Source organism: Pseudophryne corroboree, chromosome 2, assembly GCF_028390025.1.
Source record: "Pseudophryne corroboree isolate aPseCor3 chromosome 2, aPseCor3.hap2, whole genome shotgun sequence".
Classification (NCBI taxonomy): Eukaryota; Metazoa; Chordata; class Amphibia; order Anura; family Myobatrachidae; genus Pseudophryne; species Pseudophryne corroboree.
In genome coordinates, this window is record NC_086445.1 from 167,260,167 (window position 1) to 167,272,237 (window position 12,071).

Genomic DNA, 12,071 nt, shown 5'->3' on the forward strand with positions numbered 1-12,071 from the left:
TTCAACTGGGTCGATTCCTGCATTTCCTGCAAACAGGAGTGTCTGGGCCTAAAATTAGGATCCATTAAGGTTCAGATTTCGGCCCTGTCGATTTTCTTCCAGAAAGAACTGGCTTCAGTTCCTGAAGTTCAGACGTTGTCAAGGGGGTGCTGCATATACAGCCTCCTTTTGTGCCTCCAGTGGCACCTTGGGATCTCAATGTAGTTTTGGGGTTCCTAAAATCACATTGGTTTGAACCGCTTAAATCTGTGGATTTGAAATATCTCACATGGAAAGTGGTCATGCTGTTGGCCCTGGCTTTATCTTATAAAAGCCCTTACCTGATTTTTCATACGGACAGGGCAGAATTGAGGACTCGTCCACAATTTCTCCCTAAGGTGGTTTCAGCGTTTCACCTGAACCAGCCTATTGTGGTACCTGCGGCTACTAGGGACTTGGAGGACTCCCAAGTTGCTGGACGTTGTCAGGGCCCTGAAAATATATGTTTCCAGGACGGCTGGAGTCAGAAAATCTGACTCCCTGTTTATCCTGTATGCACCCAACAAGCTGGGTGCTCCTGCTTCTAAGCAGACTATTGCTCGTTGGATTTGTAGTACAATTCAGCTTGCACATTCTGTGGCAGGCCTGCCACAGCCAAAATCTGTAAAAGCCCATTCCACAAGGAAGGGGGCTCATCTTGGGCGGCTGCCCGAGGGGTCTCTGCTTTACAACTTTGCCGAGCAGCTACTTGGTCAGGGGCAAACACGTTTGCTAAATTCTACAAATTTGATACTCTGGCTGAGGAGGACCTGGAGTTCTCTCATTCGGTGCTGCAGAGTCATCCACACTCTCCCGCCCGTTTGGGAGCTTTGGTATAATCCCCATGGTCCTTACGGAGTTCCCAGCATCCACTAGGACGTCAGAGAAAATAAGAATTTACTTACCGATAATTCTATTTCTCGTAGTCCGTAGTGGATGCTGGGCGCCCATCCCAAGTGCGGATTGTCTGCAATACTTGTACATAGTTATTGTTAACTAAATCGGGTTATTGTTGTTGTGAGCCATCTTTCCAGAGGCTCCTCTGTTATCATGCTGTTAACTGGGTTCAGATCACAAGTTGTACGGTGTGATTGGTGTGGCTGGTATGAGTCTTACCCGGGATTCAAAATCCTTCCTTATTGTGTACGCTCGTCCGGGCACAGTATCCTAACTGAGGCTTGGAGGAGGGTCATAGGGGGAGGAGCCAGTGCACACCAGGTAGTCCTAAAGCTTTACTTTTGTGCCCAGTCTCCTGCGGAGCCGCTATTCCCCATGGTCCTTACGGAGTTCCCAGCATCCACTACGGACTACGAGAAATAGAATTATCGGTAAGTAAATTCTTATTTTAACCATCTGTGCTTCAGCCTGGATATCACTAAAATCTGCACTGTTGGTGTGCCTTGAGGACCGTGGTTGGGAATGCCTGCTCTACCATATAAAGGTGGTGTCTTGTTTGGTGACGGCCTCGCTGATTTGGTATCTACGGCTACCGCGGGTAAGTCATCCTTTTTACCTTATGTTCCTGCACAACAAAAGAAAACACACCACTATCAGATGCAGTCCTTTCGGCCCAATAAATACAAGAAAGGCCGAGGTTCTTTCTTCCTTGCTACTAGAGGAAGGGGAAAAGGTAAAAGATCACCGGCAGTGGCAGGTTCCCAGGAGCAGAAGTCCTCCCCCGGCTTCTGCCAAATCCACCGCATGACGCTGGGACTCCTCTGCGGGAGTCCGCATCGGGGGGGCACGTCTCAAACTCTTCAGTCAGTTCTGGGTTCGTTCGGCCCTGGACCCATGGGTTTTGGAAATAGTGTACCATGGGTATAAACTACAGTTTCAAGATGTTCCCCCTCGCCAATTTTTCAAATCTGCCTTACCAGCTTCTCTTCCGGACAGGGAGGTGGTACGCGACGCAATACAATAGTTGTGTCAAAATCAGGTCATTATCAAGGTTCCCCCGTCACAACAGGGAGAAGGATTTTATTCGAGCCTATTCGTGGTCCCGAAGCCGGGCGGCTCGGTCAGACCAATCCTGAATCTAAAATCCCTCAATTTCTACCTAAGAAAATTCAAATTCAAGATGGAATCTCTCCGGGCAGTGATCTCCAGTCTGGAGGAAGGGGTTTTATGGTGTCGGTGGATATAAAGGATGCCTACTTGCATGTTCCCATTTATCCTCCGCATCAGAATTACCTGAGGTTTGCTGTTCAGGATTGTCATTACTAATTTCAAACGTTGCCGTTTGGTCTGTCCACGGCTCCGAGGGTTTTCACCAAAGTAATGGTGGAAATGATGGTTCTCCTGCGCAAGCGAGGAATCACAATTATCCCGTACTTGGACAATCGCCTGATAAAGGCGAGATCCAGGGACCAGTTACTGCAGAACATTACGATCTCCCTGACAGTTCTGCAAAAACATGGTTGGCTCCTAAACTTGCCAAAATCACAGTTGGTGCGGACGACGCGGCTGTCCTTTCTGGGAATGATTCTGGACACAGAATTACAGAGAGTTTTTCTTCCAGTGCAAAAAGGCTCTGGAAATTCAGAACCTGGTCAAACAAATTCTGAAACCGGCAAGAGTGTCAATCCATCAATGCACTCAGTAGCTGGGGAAAATGGTGGCGGCTTACGAGGCCATTCAGTTTGGCAGATTCCATGCCAGGGTTTTTCAGTTGGATCTGTTGGACAAGTGGTCCGGATCCCACCTTCACATGCACCGAAGGATAATCCTGTCTTCCAAGACCAGAATCTCGATCCTGTGGTGGCTGAACAGCTCTCACCTCCTAGAGGAGCGCAGGTTCGGGATCCAGGACTGGATCCTAGTAACCACGGATGCGAGTCTCCGAGGCTGGGGTGCAGTTATACAGGGGGAAAACTTCCAGGGAAAATGGTCAAGCCAAGAAACTTGTCTACACATAAATGTTCTGGAGTTAAGGGCCATTTACAACGGCCTTCTTCAAGCGGAACATCTTCTGCGCAATCTGCCCATCCTGATTCAATCGGACAATGTAACAGCAGTAGCGTACATAAACTGCCAGGGCGGAACAAAAAGCGGAGCAGCAATGGCAGAGGCCACGAAAGTTCTCCGTTGGGCGGAAAAGCATACCAGCGCTCTGTCAGCAGTCTTCATTCCAGGAGTGGACAACTGGGAAGCAGACTTCCTCAGCAGACACCATCTCCATCCAGGGGAGTGGAGTCTTCATCAAGAGGTCTTCACAGAAGTGTCAAGTCCTTGGGGAGTTCCTCAAATAGACATGATGGCGTCTCGTCTCAACAAGAAACTTCAGAGATATTGTTCCAGGTCGCGGGACCCTCAAGCAATAGCAGTGGACGCCCTAGTAACACCATGGGTGTTTCAGTCGGTGTATGTATTCCCTCCGCTTCCTCTCATTCCGAAAGTACTTAAGATCATAAGAAGAACAAAGGTTCAGGCGATCCTCATTGTTCCAGACTGGCCAAGGAGGGTTTGGTATCCAGATCTTCAGGAATTACTCATAGGAGATCCCTGGCCTCTTCTTCTACGAGAGGATCTGTTACAGCAGGGGCCGTGCGTGTATCAAGACTTACCGCGGCTACGTTTGACGGCGTGACGGTTGAACGCCGGATCCTAGCCCGAAATGGTATTCCCTGTGAAGTCATTCCCACACTTCCTCAGGCTAGAAAAGGGGTAGCGTCTAAACATTACCACCGTATTTGGAGAAAATATGTGTCTTGGTGTGAATCCAAGAAGGCTCCTACGGAAGAATTTCAGTTAGGACGTTTTCTCCATTTTCTACAAGCAGGTGTGGATGCGGGTTTAAAGTTGGGCTCAACTAAAGTGCAGATTTCAGCCTTATCGGTTTTCTTTCAAAAACAATTGGCCTCCCTTCCAGAAGTTAAGACTTTCGTGAAAGGCGTGTTGCACATCCAACCTCCATTTGTGCCCCCTGTGGCACCATGGGATCTTAACGTGGTTTTGCAGTTCCTTCAATCACATTGGTTTGAACCTTTACAGAAGGTAGAGTTGAAATTTGTCACTTGGAAAGTGGTCATGCTGTTGGCCTTGGCATCCGCAAGGCGGGTATCGGAGTTAGCGGCCTTGTCTCACAAGAGCCCTTATTTAATCTTCCATGAAGATAGAGCAGAGTTGAGGACTTGTCAACAATTTCTGCTGAAGGTGGTGTCGTCGCTCCACATGAACCAACCTATTGTGGTGCCAGTGGCTACTGACGTCTTAGTGGAGTCGAAGTCTCTCGATGTGGTCAGAGCTTTAAAAATTTATGTCACCAGAACGGCTCAGATTAGGAAAACGGAGGCTCTGTTTGTCCTGTATGATCCCAACAAGGGCCAGTATTTACTAAAATTCCGAGTTTGGCCGATTTGTGTTTTTTTTTTCTAAGTCCCAATCCAGGAATTTACTAAGCACCAATCTCGGCAGTGTCTGGTCTATTCGTAATGGTTTGAATGACCACCTTCCGAAATACGAATGAATAGACCATCGGTCAAACGCTGCTGTTATTTCATACAATACGGGCATTCACTATTCATTCGTATTTGGGTGTTAGTTTCTGAGTGCTCAAGTGCGGGTCTGTTTTTTTTCCGATTAGTTAAAAAAAGCAGCGATTAAATGGACCTGCTTTTTCCAGTCGAATTTGGATAACCATGCACGGATCAGTGAGATCTGTGCATGGTTATCTATGGGAAAGGGTCTGTTTAGTGTAAAAATGGGGGGGGAAATTGCGTGGGGTCCCCCCTCCTAAGCATAACCAGCCTCGGGCTCTTTGAGCCGGTCCTGGTTGAAACGATATTGGGGGAAAAATGACAGGGGTTCCCCCATATTTAATCAACCAGCACCGGGCTCTGTGCCTGGTCCTGGTTCCAAAAATACGGGGGACAAAAAGCGTAGGGGTCCCCCGTATTTCTGAAACCAGCATCGGGCTCCACTAGCTGGGGAGATAATGCCACAGCCGGGGGACACTTTGATATAGGTACCTGCGGCCGTGCCATTAAAACCCCAACTAGTCACCCCTGGCCGGGGTACCCTGGAGGAGTGGGGTACCCTTCAATCAAGGGGTCCCCCCTCTCCAGCCACCCAAGGGCCAGGGGTGAAGCCTGAGGCTGTCCCCCCCCATACAAGGGCGGCGGGTGGGGGGCTGATAGCCTTGTGTTGAATTTGTGAATATTGTTTTTAGTAGCAGTACTACAAGTCCCAGCAAGCCTCCCCCGCAAGCTGGTACTTAGAGAACCACAAGTACCAGCATGCGGAGGAAAACTGGGCCCGCTGATACCTGTAGTACTACTACTAAAAAATACCCCAATAAAAACAGGACACACATACCGTGACAGTACAACTTTATTACATACATGCACACCAACATACACACATACTTACCTATGTTCCCACGAGGCTCGGTCCTCTTCTCCATGTAGAATCCTAGGGGTACCTGTGAAAAAAATTATACTCCCAAAATCCAGTGAAGTATCCGGCCTTTGAATAATCCACGTACTTGGCAAAAAAATAAAACGGAAACCCGACCACGCACTGAAAGGGGTCCCATGTTTACACATGGGACCCCTTTCCCCGACTGCCAGGACCCCCCCTGACTCCTGTCGAAAAAAGGGTCCCTTCAGCCAATCAGGGAGCGCCACGTCGTGGCACCCTCCTGATTGGCTGTGTGCTCCTGTAGTGTCTGTCAGGCAGCACACGGCAGTGATACAATGTAGCGCCTATGCGCTCCATTGTAGCCAATGGTGGGAACTTTGCGGTCATGGGTTGACCGAAAGTAACTTTAAAGCTTTTAAGATATGTATTCTATATAAATTCAATGAATGGTTATTTGGGTATATCAGGAAATTGTTATTCTGTTGTACCAAATATCTGTCATTACTAAGAACCGTTAGGTTAGTCAGCAAAATTATATACAGGCGCCCCTGTTGATACATTTATAATATACATTTTTTTTAAATCAAATTTATATCCTCCAGTTCATTGGTTCACAAACTGTCTTCAAGGTACCCTAGTGGTCCAGGTTTCAAGGCTATCCATGCTTGTGCGTGGGTGACTTAATTGGTTATTTCTCTTACGTCCTTGAGGATGCTGGGGTCCACATTAGTACCGTGGGGTATAGACTGGTCCACTAGGAGCCATGGGCACTAAGAGTTTGATAGTGTGGGCTGTCTCCTCCCTCTATTCCCCTCCTACCAGACTCAGTTTAGAAAATGTGCCTGGAGGAGCCGGTCACAGCTAGGGAAGCTCCATAGGAGTTTTTCTAGTTTTATTGTTTTTATTAGAGTTAGGCACAGGAAGGCTGCTGGCAACAGCCTCCCTGCTTAGTGGGACTTAGCGGGGGAGTAGTGTCCAACCTCTGAGGTTAATGGCCACTATCTCTGCTGACAGGACACTGAGCTCCTGAGGGTGTCGATAGCAAGCCCCCGAGGCGACCGCTCGCTCCCGCAGCACTGCCGCCACCCCATAACAGAGCCAGAAGACGTTGGTGGTGAGTTGGAACACCAGTGACCCGACAAGCGGGGATCCGGTGAGAATGGCGGCATCAGGATGGGAGCACAGCACTGCGGCTGCGCTCCGGAGGGCTTAGAGGCACAGAGATGCGTCGCTGTGAGGGGTGCCCTGGGCCAGTGCAGACACCCTTACATTGGTCGGAGAAGCTATCAGGGACACTGTACTGCTGCTAGCATTGATTACCTCAGGCCAGTATAATCTCTAGAAGTGCGGGAAGACGCGCGATTTTAGGGGGCGGAGCTTCTCAGAGCAGATCCAGCACTCACCGGCGCCATTTTCTCCCTGCAGATCACATACCGAGAAACTGACAGGGAGCGCTGACCCTCCACATAACTCCAGCTATCCTGTGCGGTACCAGGGGTTTATAGAAGGGGGAGGAGAGTATATTCACATTACTGTGTAGTCTATTTAGGTTGCACAGTCAGCGCGAGGCAATTATTTTATAACTGTCTACTGGGGCTCTGTGTGTGCTGGCTCCATAACTCTGTCTCTCTCTGAAGGTACATGGGGGAAACTGTGTCTGACATTTTCCTGTGTGTGTATGCTATATATCTCACATTACCATGTCTAGGGACTCTGTATCTTGTGCTGCGGAGTATGTATCTTCTCCAGAAGAGTCTATTCCATGTACTCAGGAATGCAATACACTGTCTCAGCCCTCTGAACCCGAACCCAAGTGGGTGGCTTCTATTAAGGGGATGATATCCCAGATTTCATCTAGGATAGCTCATTATGAGACTGAAACACAGGATTTAAAACAATCTGTGGAGGTTTTGTCGTATTCATCTCCCACTACCTCATCTAAGTCCCCTAGTATATTCCCCCAAAAGCTTGCTCTTGCCCAGGTAATGCAAGTCGACACGGATACCGACTCTGATATGGGTGACGCTGATGGGGACATATTGCGGAGGGAGGCATCCCTTGCTGAAGGGGTGCAGCTAATGATTGATGCCATTAGGGAAGTTTTACACATTACTGACAAGGTACCTGAACAGGTCGAGGAGGCTTTCTTTACAGACAATAAGAAAGTCTCCCTTACCTTTCCTGCGTCTAGGGAATTAAACACAATATTTGAAAAATCCTGGGAAAACCCAGAGAAAAAATTCCAGATCCCATAGAGAGTTCTGGTTGCTTTTCCTTTCCCTGAAGAGGATAGGAAAAAGTAGGAAAACCCTCCGATTGTAGATGCTTCTGTTTCTAGATTGTCTAAAAAGGTGGGTTTACCTGTCCCCTGGGTCTACCGCTTTGAAAGAGGCGGCAGACCGTAAGATTGAGACGACGCTCAAATCCATATACACTGCTTTAGGCGTGGCGCTTAGGCCCACTATTGCTTGTGCATGGATTTCTAAAGCCATAGTAAAGTGTTCAGGCACGTTACTAGAGGCTTTAGATACTATGGATAGAAGTGACATTGAAATGTTTTTACGTCGCATACAGGATTCTGCAGGTTTCATGGTGGAGGTCATGAAGGACCTTGGTAATCTGACTGCACGGTCGTCCTCCATGGCTGTCACGGCACGCAGGGGACTCTGGCTGTGCCAATGGTCTGCGGATGCGGAATCCAAGAAGAGTGTGGAGAACCTACCCTTCACAGGTCAGGCTCTATTTGGGAAAGCTTTGGATGCGTGAATCTCCACTGCAACCACGGGTAAGTCAACCTCTCTTCCCTCAGCCACTCCGACGCCAAAGAAATCTTTCTCTGCGTATACAATGCAGTCCTTTCGACAGGTTCCCAGGAACAGAAACCGGGTTCTGTTTCCTCAAAATCCTCAGCATGACTGTGGATCTCCCAGCCTGGATGTCGGGCAGGTGGGAGCACGTCTAAGAAATTTCATTCAGATCTGGGCATCCTCAGGCTTGGACCCCTAGGTACAAGATATCGTAACTCAGGGGTACAGACTAGAGTTTCAAGAGCTCCCACCTCACAGATTTTTCAAATCGAGCTTACCAGCTTTGCTGACAGAAAGGGCTATCTTACAAGACGCCATTCAAAAATTGGAATTGGCAAATGTCTTTGTTACAGTTCCATCTCACCTAGAAAACAAGGGTTACTACTGAAACCGTTTTGTGGTCCCGAAGCCGGACGGTTCGGTCGGTCAGACCAATATTAAACCTCAAATCATTAAATCCATATTTGAGGGAATTCAGGTTCAAGTTGGAATCTCTGAGAGCGGTGATCTCGGGTCTGGCGGAGGGGGAATTCCTGGTATCCTTTGATATCAAGGATGCAAACCTTCACATTCCTATTTGGCCGCCACACCAAGCTTATCTCAAGGCCTATTTTAAATCTCAAGTCATTGAACCCGTACTTACGGGTGTTCAAGTTCAAGATGGAGTCTCTGAGAGCAGTGATCTCAGGTATGGAGGAGGGGGAATTCTTGGTGTCTCTGGATATCAAGGATGCGTACCTTCATATTCCGATTTGGCTGCCTCATCAGGCTTTTTTTAAGGTTTGCCTTACATGACTCTCACTACTAGTTCCAGGCCCTGCCATTTGACTTCTCTACGGCACCGAGGGTGTACACCAAGGTAAAGGCAGAGATGATGCTTCTGCTCCGCAAGCAGTGTGTGAACATAATTCTATATCTGGACGATCTGCTGATAAAAGCATCGTCCAGGGAGAAGTTGTTGCAGTCCATTACTCTCACGACTCGACTGCTCTGGGCTCATGGTTGGATCCTGAGTTTTCCAAAGTCACATTTGGATCCGACGAGAAGACTATCCTTCCTGGGGGTGTTTCTCGACACGGAAGTGCAGAGGGTGTTTCTACCGGTGGAGAAACAATTGGTGATCCAATCAAAGGTTCGGGATGTCCTGAAGCCAGCCCGAGTATCTGTTCATCAGTGCATTCGCCTTCTGGGGAAGATGGTTGCCTCCTACGAGGCTCTACAGTACAGAAGATTTTGTGCACGGTCTTTCCAGCTGGATCTCCTGGACAAATGGTCAGGATTTCATCTTCACATGCACCAGAGGATACGTCTGTCGCCGAAAGACAGAATCTCGCTCCTCTGGTGGCTGCAAACTTTTCACCTACTGGAGGGCCGCAGGTTCGGGATTCAGAATTGGATCCTTCTAACCACGGATGAAAGTCTCAGGTTGGGAAGCAGTCACCCAGGGGGAAAACTTCCAAGGAAGGTGGTCAATTCTGGAATCCATCCTTCCAATAAACATTCTGGAACCAAGAGCCGTGTACTAGCCGGTCTTCTACAGGCGGCACATCTTCTAAAAGATCAAGCCATTCAAGTTCAGTCGGACAATGTAACGACAGTGGCCTACATAAACCGACAAGGCGAAATGAAGAGCAGAGCTGCAGTGTCAGAGGTAACAAGAATCATCCTCTGGGCGGAAAAACACGTGGTGGCACGGTCAGCAATCTTCATTCCGGGAGTGGACAATTGTGAAGCGGACTTCCTCAGCAGACGCGCTCTCCATCCGGGAGAGTGGGGCCTCCATCCAGCAGTGTTTGCAGAGGTGACAAGTCTTTGGGGCGTACCTCAAATAGACATGATGGCCTCTCGCCTCAACAAGAAGCTTTGGAGGTATTGTTCCAGGTCGAGAGATCCACAAGCAGTGGCATTGGATGTCCTGGTAAGTCCGGCGGTGTTCAACTCAGTGTATGTGTTCCCTCCACTTCCACTTATCCCAAGGATTCTCAAAATAATCAAAAGAACAAGAGTTCAGGCGAGCCTCATTGCTCCGGACTGGCCAGGAAGGGCTTGGTACGCGGATCTTCTGGAGTTACTGCTGGAAGATCCGAGGCCTCTTCCTCTTCGAGAGGACCTTCTGCAACAGGTGGCCGTTTGCTTATCAAGACTTACCACGGCTACGTTTGACGGCATGGAGGTTGAACGCCAGATCTTAGCTCGGAAAGTCATTCAGAAAAAGATTATTCCTACCCTGATCCAGGCTAGGAAAGGAGTAACGTCTAAACATTACTATAGAATTTGTAAAAAGTATGTGTCTTGCTGTGAATCCAAGAAGTTTCCTACGGTGGAGTTTCAACTTGGGTGTTTTCTCCTCTTCCTACAAGCAGGTGTGGATGTGGGCCTACGTTTGGGCTCCATAAAAGTCCAGATTTCGACCTTGTCCATTTTCTTCCAGAAACAGTTGGCTTCTCTCCCTGAGGTTCAGACTTTCTTGAAAGGGGTTTTGCACATCCAGCCCCCCTTTGTGCCCGCTACGGCACCTTGGAATCTTAATGTTGTGTTGCAGTTCCTGCAATCGGATTGGTTTGAGCCTTTACAGGAGGTTGAGGTCAAGTTTCTCACTTGCTAAGCGTGTGTCTGAATTGGGGGCATTGTCTTGAAAAGCCCCTACTTGATTTTCCATGAAGATAGAGCTGAGCTCAGAACGCGTCAGCAGTTTCTTCCAAAGGTTGTGTCGGCATTTCATATCAACAAACCCATTGTGGTGCCAGTGGCTACTGACTCCTCAATTACCTCGAAGTCCTGGATGTTGTGAAGGCTTTGAGGATTTATGTGAAGATGACTTCACGTCACAGAAAGTCGGACTCTCTGTTGGTACTTTATGATCCCAATAAGATTGGGTGTCCTGCTTCTAAGCAGACGATTTCTCGCTGGATCAGGCTCACTATCCAGCATGCTTATTCTACGGCAGGATTGCGGTGTCCAAAATCTGTTAAGGCCCACTCTACTCGTAAGGTAGGTTTTTCCTGGGCGGCTGGCTGGGGTGTGTCTGCTTTACAGCTTTTCCGAGCAGCTACTTGGTCAGGGTCGAACACGTTATCTAAGTTCTACAAGTTTGATACTTTGGCTTCTGTGGACCTAAAGTTTGGGCAATCAGTTCTGCAGGAGCCTCCGCACGCTCCCTCTAGTACTGGGAGCTTTGGTACATCCCCATGGTACTAATGTGGACCCCAGAATCCTCTAAGACGTAAGAGAAAATAGGATTTTAATTACCTACCGGTAAATTCTTTTCTTGTAGTCCGTAGAAGATGCCGGACGCTCCCCCAGCGCTTCGTTTTCCTGTGGTTGTTACTTTGTTCGATACTACCTTGTTACTTGGTTTAGTACTGTATTTAGATGTTGCTGAGGTTATTCAGGCTGGTTGGCCTGGTTTGCCTTATGTGTGAGCTGGTGGGAATCTCACCACTATCTGTGTATTTCCTTCTCTTGAAGTATGTCTGTCTCCTCGGGCACAGTTTCTAAACAGAGTCTGGTAGGAGGGGCGTAGAGGGAGGAGCCAGCCCACACTATCAAACTCTTAAAGTGCCCATGGCTCCTAGTGGACCCGTCTATACCCCATGGTACTAATGTGGACCCCAGCATCCTCTACAGACTACGGGAAAAGGATTTACCGGTAGGTAATTAAAATCTTATTTTTGATTAGACCATCTGTTCTCGAACATGGATATTCTTAAAACCTGGACTGTAAGAGTGCTTAGAGGACGGACTTCAATTGATCAGATTTGTAGAGTGTTGACATGTCTGATTTTGGTGGTGAAATAACTATACACTAAAATTGTTTCTAGCCGGTCTACTTATTCGGAAATGTAACTTTCCTTATGACTACGTTTAAAAGTTGGCAGACATTGTTTA

The 12,071-nt window shown here is 48.2% G+C and overlaps 1 protein-coding gene across 1 annotated transcript in view; it reads left to right on the forward strand.

Annotated features, from left to right (window-relative positions):
- KPNA3 (karyopherin subunit alpha 3) overlaps positions 1 to 12,071 on the forward strand; it is a 193,697-nt gene that overhangs the window by 68,601 nt on the left and 113,025 nt on the right. The window lies entirely within an intron of this gene.